Source organism: Chamaea fasciata, unplaced genomic scaffold (assembly GCF_029207755.1).
Source record: "Chamaea fasciata isolate MVZ Bird 193981 ecotype frontalis unplaced genomic scaffold, bChaFas1.0.hap1 SCAF_4, whole genome shotgun sequence".
In the NCBI taxonomy this organism is placed as follows: Eukaryota; Metazoa; Chordata; class Aves; order Passeriformes; family Sylviidae; genus Chamaea; species Chamaea fasciata.
The window spans coordinates 58,435,386-58,443,174 of record NW_027094089.1 but is presented as its reverse complement, the minus strand read 5'-3'; positions in this window follow the sequence as shown (position 1 = coordinate 58,443,174).

Here is a 7,789-nt window from a genome sequence, read left to right as displayed (position 1 = left end):
TCTGAGTGTGACTTTATGAACTATCTGAAGGGCTACTTCCCTCTTAATAAAATCCATGGTCACTGAAACTTGCTAAGAGATAAAATTGATTATACAAACAAGCCAATGACACTTCCTAATCTGTATTTATTTTCAAATTTAAGAAAACATTGTAAAATTAGGAGAAACCCATAAGTTGACTATACAAATATAAGTTTGCATATATAGAACTGTGACTTTATTTAAAAATAATTCTCAATGATTACTGTGGATTAATCAAATATTTTGTGTCCTCTACTGATGCTAAAATCTACTGGTTTTTGTAAAAGTTGGCAAACTGCATTAATTTGTCCAATCATATACTTTTTCAGCCTTGTTTTATAGTTTCTGTGTGAGGATAAGTCCTACTAAAAATAACAAAGGGAAGGATTATTTTTGAACTTTAACCAAAATAATTAAAACAAAAATGCTGCAGAAAAAAAGAAATAATTTTTTTGTGAAATACTGGCAATTTTTTTTACTCTAGTGCCTCTTTGGATGCAATTAGTCTTTTAAAATATGTCTTTAAAATCAGTTTTAATTGTCTTGCATGTGTATGTATGTTTCAAACCTTCAAAACAACTCATATGAGTTGTTAATGAGTGGTTACATTCAAATAGATTTTTTTTTTAGAATTATGCCACCTAAGGACAGACAAGAGAGCTACAATTATAAAGTATTAAGCATGGATATATGTCTAATTTTTATCCTTAAAAATATTGTTTGTTACAGTTCAAGTGAAGTTCTGAATGTGAGAAATGGTTTGCTGACCATCTCAATGTTAGTTGTAATTCTGTTAGGGTTGTATGAATCAGGGTTGTAAAATGTTCTACACTCTACTTTTTAATTTTTTTTTAACTTTTGGTCAAAGAGTGTAATTAATAGGAAAATAGCTGGAACCTCATTGACTTTTAAAAGGCAGAGGAATGCATTTTTTGGGGGGCTTCAGCATGTTCCCCTTTACCTTCCCCTTTTCCTTCCTGTTTCCTTTTTCCTTCCCACATCTAACATGAAATTTGGTCAATAAACTTTTATTGCTGTGACAGAAAACCTAATTAACATACAGTACTGTAATAGCTCTATGTTCATTTCTACTTTTATGCTGCATGTAGCTCTTGGGAAACATTAGAGACAAATTTCATACCCTACGGTAATCTGATAGATCCTAATTAACAACAGTTGTCAAAAATTGAGACAAGCGGCAGAACTCGACTAGTTATGCATTTTCTGTTGTCATTAAAATGGTGTATATGTATCTGACATGTTTTTGGGAATGCTAGGAATGTATAATTTGTACACAATACCTGACCTGTACTTCAGCATTTAAATGCATTATCAATATTTTACAAAAAAAGGATTGCTTTTTTTGTGTAGAAATTTTACTTAAAGTTTAGATCATAAGTTAAATATTTGAACGCTAGTAAGTTCTTGTTTCTATGAAAGACTAAAGAATTAGAAGCTCTTTTGAGATATATGCTGTCCCATTGGGAAACATGATGATATAAATTTTGCTTTAAACTTTCCCCTTACTTGAAAAGTATGCAAAGGCACAGATATACTAGATTTTTTTTTTTTTTTTTCAACAGCTGAATAAGCATAGTCATGCAGGGATCTTGTCAAACACCTCTCAGAGGAAAGGCTTGATCACTTCTGTGGCTTTTTGTTGTGAAGACGCTGTTCATGGGCCTGTGGTTTGGAAACATCTGAAAACAGAAATTAGTTTGTGCTCCGTCTGCTGGGAAAGGTCAGCCTCTCCTTAGACCCCTCATCTTCTTGGCTTAGCTGATGTTCTGCCTTGATTCTTGGGATGTCAGCAGCCATGCTGAGGATTTGGGAGCAGGGAAAAATTCAGACGGAAGTGAGATGATACTAGTGAGATGATGAGTATCCTCTTAATGGTTTTTAACAGAAATGGTTTTTAACTATGTGAAGCATGTAAAGTAGAAATAATGTTGCTGTAACCATTTTTTACTGTTAGCTGATGTTTCTAAATGCCTCATGTAGGTGCAGCTACTCTACTTTCTCTGTGTTTAACATATTTTTAGATATTTCATGGTAATTTTCTGTCACCTTACCACAGTGATGTCTAGCTGTTGCACATCTTTTAGTGCTTTTCCTCTTTATGAGAAGATGACTGTAGGCCCATTAAGGGGAAGGACCATTGATGGAGAACTTAGCAGCACTAGAACAATTCAGTGAACCCATGTTTGAAGGCATAATTTATACTCATTATCTGAGATCTTGGGGAGGATTTTTCTGTATAGCAAGAGTGGATTTTGTGAAAATATTGAGTAAATTTTTTTTAGTTATTATGTTGGAAAGTTGCCTTGTCTACCCAGTCTCCTTAACTGAGAAGACTTGAGATGAAAAAAAAAGTGAAAAGGCAGTGAAGTAATGCGATCCCCACATCCACAGCAGGTGTTTCCAAATAGAGAAAGAGTTTCAGTTTGCCTTGAGACGTATTAGGAAATTTACCTAGATTCCTCCATACCCTCCTGAGAATGATTGGCTCGGTGCCAAGAAAGAAACATCTGTTGGAACTTGTCACTGTTCTACAAACCCTGTATTTCTCTCTATTGGCTGTTAGCCAAGTTATCCCTCCTAAAACGTTTAGTACATCATAAAGAACAGAAAAGAAAGAAGGGGCTTTTTGAGATGTGTTAGCAAGGTGTCTGAGGTTTTCTCAGGCACCTGCGCTCGATTTATTATTTGTTTTCTGCAATGCTTTGTTACTTTGTTATTTTTTCATTATTAAACCTTTTGATTTACAAAACATCCTCAAGGAGCAGTCTTGCAAATTATTATAGCCACTTTTCTGCAAGGCTGAACCTTCAGAATGTGGGGCACACCCACAAGGCAAGTTCTTGAGAGGCAAGTGTTTCAGTGTATGTTCTTCAGTGTCTGTGCTTGTATATTTTTTAGGAAAAAATATTATAAATAATAAATTGGGATTCTGGTGGATACTGCGGACTGTTGTACCCCTGAAATGAACACTGAGAGAGTTTCTGTGAAAGATGATCCAATAATAACAACAGGTGGAGCTGGGAGAAGAGGAGGGTCAAAATTATGTGTCTGGCCAATCAAGAAACAAAAGCAACCTTGGCTTGACCACCAACAGGCAGGCATGTTATAGGGCTGAGAGGTTGTAGTGGTTTCAAAGCAAAACAATTGAGACGCTCCAAGTCAGAGATACAATTTAATAGGAAAAAAAGGAAAGAAAGTAAAATAAAATAGATGCAATAATACAAAAGACCACTGACAGAGTCAGAATACAACCTGAGCAGAGTGATGGAAGCAGTCCAGATGAGGCGGTCTTCCTGAAGCAGTGATTTTGTAGAAAAGTCTGGTAGCTCGGGTCCTCTGGAAATACAGCAGGTAAGCACCCCTCTGGTGTTTGGAGTCTCAGCTTATATCCAGGCTGGAATGCTTGGTTCCTCCCTCTGGGCGGAGCATCTCACAATGGGATGGTGAGTCATGTGATAAGGTCTGATGGGCCCATTAACAGGAGGTAGTCCAGGAGGGGGTTATCTGTGAGGCGTGTGGCAAAGGTGCTGATGGGCCCATTAACAGAAGATAAGCCAGAGTGGAGGAGGCAGGGAGCACTGCCTCACCTGGTTTCAACAGTTCATGAAGATGGTGATAGAATATACTTCAACCCTGGACAGAGGTGTGACCTGGGAATTTAATAATTCGTGGAAAAAATGTTTTGTGCAAAGTAATATATAATGTTCATTCTCCTCCTCTGTAAAATACTTCTTTTTTATGTGGTAGCCCCTTTAACCCTGTCATTCAGCCGGGAAGTGGTACATTGCCTGTGATGCAATTCTTACTCTGTGAAACATCCTGTGTTGGGTGGTTGGTAGCTTTACCCACTTATATAATATTACAACTTATATAATTTAATAAGAAACCCTCAAAGTTGACTAATCCTTGTTACTGCAAGTAAGTGTGGCAAAAGGCGCACATTTATGGCACTGGTTATTTGAGATGTTCAAATTAATGTATTATCCCTTTTCATTAATTTCATTAACACTTAAATTCTTGGCCTTTGCAACCTGCTGAGTCATTAGCATTCAACAGCTAATTAGAGGTCATGTTTTAAAAGTATTTCTTTTAAATGGCTTTGTGAGCCATTGATTTCAATATAGGAATATAATGTGTGTTATTACAGTGTTACTCCATATAGGCTGACATTGTATTTTACTTTCACCTAACCTGAGTAAGGCTGTCCCTGGAGTCCTTGGCATCTTTTTGAAATGAACCCAAATCTCATGGGTTTCCAGACCCCTCAAAACATGGGATCTCATATAAGCTGTGAGGAAAACACACTGTTAGCCTTCAACCATTTAAAAATTTGACACCTTTTTCCTTTCTTTTCTCTTGTTTGATGCATAATAACAAAATATTTAATCTCAGGGGGCAAGCAAGTGGCTCTATATTTTTATGCATCTTGTATGAAACTTAGACCATATATCATTCTTGTCTTAGTTTAGATAGACAGTATCTGCCAGGGAGGGTTGGAGTCTCCTTTGAAATGTAAGCCCTTCCCCCCTTTTCCAAATTATTATAAATTTGCAATTAAAAGGCTGTCAGGCAAAGATTTTGGGAATAGGTATAGCAGTTCTTTACTAGGGATATAAAAAATACAGACGTTGTAGTAGAGAAGAATAAGCAAGCAAATAAACAAACAAGAAATCTTAGAAAACCCTCACAGAGTCAGAAATACAACCTGACATCCTGTTGGTCAGGGTGTTGGAAGCTGTCCAAAGTAAGCCCTCCTGGAGTGGCAGATGTGGTTCTGTTGGAGTAGAGATGGTCTTGTTGAAGAAAAAGGGTCCAGTAATGGTGAGATGGGTCCGGTCTTCCTCCAGAGATCCGGTGGAGAACTCAATACCTGGTGGCACTGTGCCTCTTTTTTATCTAGGTTAAGATGGTTAGGCTTATTCTCCCTGTGTGGAGAATCTCACAATAGTACAATGTAATGTGTCATATCATTGGTGAGCTTTTAATGGTCCATTAGCAGAAGATATCCCCATGGGAGTAGTGAAACAATGAAGAGAGATAAGTAGTACTCCACCACCTGATAAGTGACACTGACCCATTTGGGCAAAGATAAGCAATTCTGCTCCACCCAATTTCAACAGATGGAATAGAATAACATGTTCTTTACAAAACCCAAGACAATTCTGAAATCCGAATATTTTCTTCACCTGTCTTTTTTTGTGCTAAGGTCTGTTAATACATACAAAAGATCCAAGGGAAAGAGTTATGACCTGCCTTGGAGGCAAGGCAACTGAGTTCATTATTAACAGATATTTTGGGGTCGGTTAAAAAATAATGACTAAATAAATGATATTAAAATTAATTTTATTTGAGAAACTACTTTGAAATCTATCTGGAAAAATCTATATGGATTGGAAAAGGGTCTATAGTTATTCTGGAGTTCATGATCATCCTATGACTGGGAAATTGGAAAAGGAAAAGTAGACAAAGGGAGATAGGATAAGAGATTAGATAGATAGATAGATAGATAGATAGATAGATAGATAGATAGACAGATAATCACTACCCATGGCTCCAGTGCTACATGTGTGATCATGGCCTGTAGTCATGATATACAGTCCTGCACTGTCAGGGGTAGGGACTCATGTGCGCATGGAAAATTGTTTTTCCTGGTTTTTCCAGTAAATTCCCCAGTAAATCTTCTGTGAGGAGTTTTGGACAGACTCAATCTTCTTTTTGAGGTTCTGGAAGTTCATTGACATCAAGAAGGCAGGGGTGTGTGTGTGTGTGTGTGTGTGTGTGTCTGTCTGTCTGTCTGTCTCTCTGGGAGTACCTACACAAAGTTTCTCCACAAAGTTTCTGAGAAAATTTTCTGAGCTTTGCAGTTGTGCATTGGTGGCTCATGGGGTGGGAAAGAGACCAGCACAAACTCCCTCTATCCTTTCTCCAGTTAAAAATGGTTCTCCTTTACTTTGAAAACAGCTTGATTAAGGCAAAATTTAGTCTCAGTGTCCAAATGATTCACTACAGTAAGTTTGAGAGGTGTTTCTTTAAATGTTAGTCTTTATATTTGTCTTTAACCCCTTCAGTGTGGATATGAACCTCTGGTAACAATACTTTCTGGCATGTCCATAAGCTTTATGATACTGCTGCTATCAAATGTGAAAAACATTCTGGCCTTATTTCTGACAGGTTAAAAAAAAGTATTATTTGTGCTGATTCTGTCCAGGTGTAGGGCAACCAATAGTGATCCCCAGTTTCTCTTGCATCACTGCTGCACTGTTGATCTGCTGGAGAAGCAATTCAGGAAACTTGCTTTCTTTTAATATAGCCAGGGAGCTTATGTCAGTCATCTGTCAAATCTAACTTTTAAAAGAGAGAAAGAAGATACATTAGAGAATCTTTTAGTATTATTTTTTTCTTTGGTAGCAGAAAATAATTGCAAACTTCTTAATGCTTTAAGATGTTCAAAATTAAAACTTAGGATAATGCAATCATGTTGTCAAAGCAGGTGTGTAAAGAAATAGACAAGCTGGTTATGCAGTGTGAATTTCTGAATGCAAAAAATACCTCTATTCAGCAAACAAATGAAATCCTTCACCCATGAGGCCAGAATAGGAAAGATATCCACAAACATATCAAAGGGGAGAAGAGGTGTTAAAATTAAGTTTAAAAATATAGTGATAATGAGAGACCATCTTTTTCTGAGGCAGGAGTGATTCTTATCACAGTTATGTGCAGTCAGGAAATCCTGGCTGTGTTGTAGCTGGAAGGCATGAGAAGGTAATTGAAAATTGCATCCTGAATTGAGAAGGGGAAGTCTGCCTTTGTGCATGCAGGAATTTTCTGACATGCATGTGGGAAATTAAGACAGCCATTTTTTGAGACAGCTGGATTTAGAAGCTGGAAGTTTTGTAACTGTAAGAAAGGTAGAAATTACTTTTTCAATCAAGGATTAAGTAATTGTATTTGTACATCCTGAAGCAAAAGAGATAGTAAGTAGGGTTATAAATAAAGTCTTCCCATATTGTGTGGGTATGGGAATACAATGAAGTGTAGGTTGGAAGTTAAAGTGAAGACTGCACACAGCTTTAGATATTGGGAATTTAAAGGACAATTGCCTACTACTACAAATCCCTACTGCTTCTGCTTCTCATAATGGCTGAGTCCTTTTCCGTTTGGCCCAATCAATTAATCCAGTCAAAACATTCCAGTGTTAGTTATTTGGGCTACTAGACAACTGCACAGAAATGGTGAACCATTAAAATATTTTTTTACAGTATTTAACTTAATATAAAATCTACTCATAAAGATTTGGAGGAGGGTAAATCTAAGGTAAATATAGTAATGATTGAAAACAGAGTTCATTTTATCTCCATTATCATCTGGGGGAATATTTTTAATAACCAGTGTAACCCAAATGCCAAATAAAGCAGATTTTAATTTATCTTAGGTAAAATTGACATTTTTTAAAACTTGACTTGTGGAGGTAAATAAAAACCCCCAAATAAAACTAGATGCCTAAAGCAGTAATTGTGGAAATTCTTTGTTATCCCATGTTTTGTCATGCGCCTGCACAGGTTCCTATACAGCTCAATGCCCCCAACCCATTAATTTCTTCTATTTGAATTATTTGCAGTTCACAAACACATCCTCTTTCTTGTTTAAAAATGGAGTTGGGCAGGAAAATAGACCAACATGCAGTTATTTCAGCAATTAATTCTTTTTCCCTGAGGTAGAGGTCACTAGCAGGTCCCAAAGAGTCCTT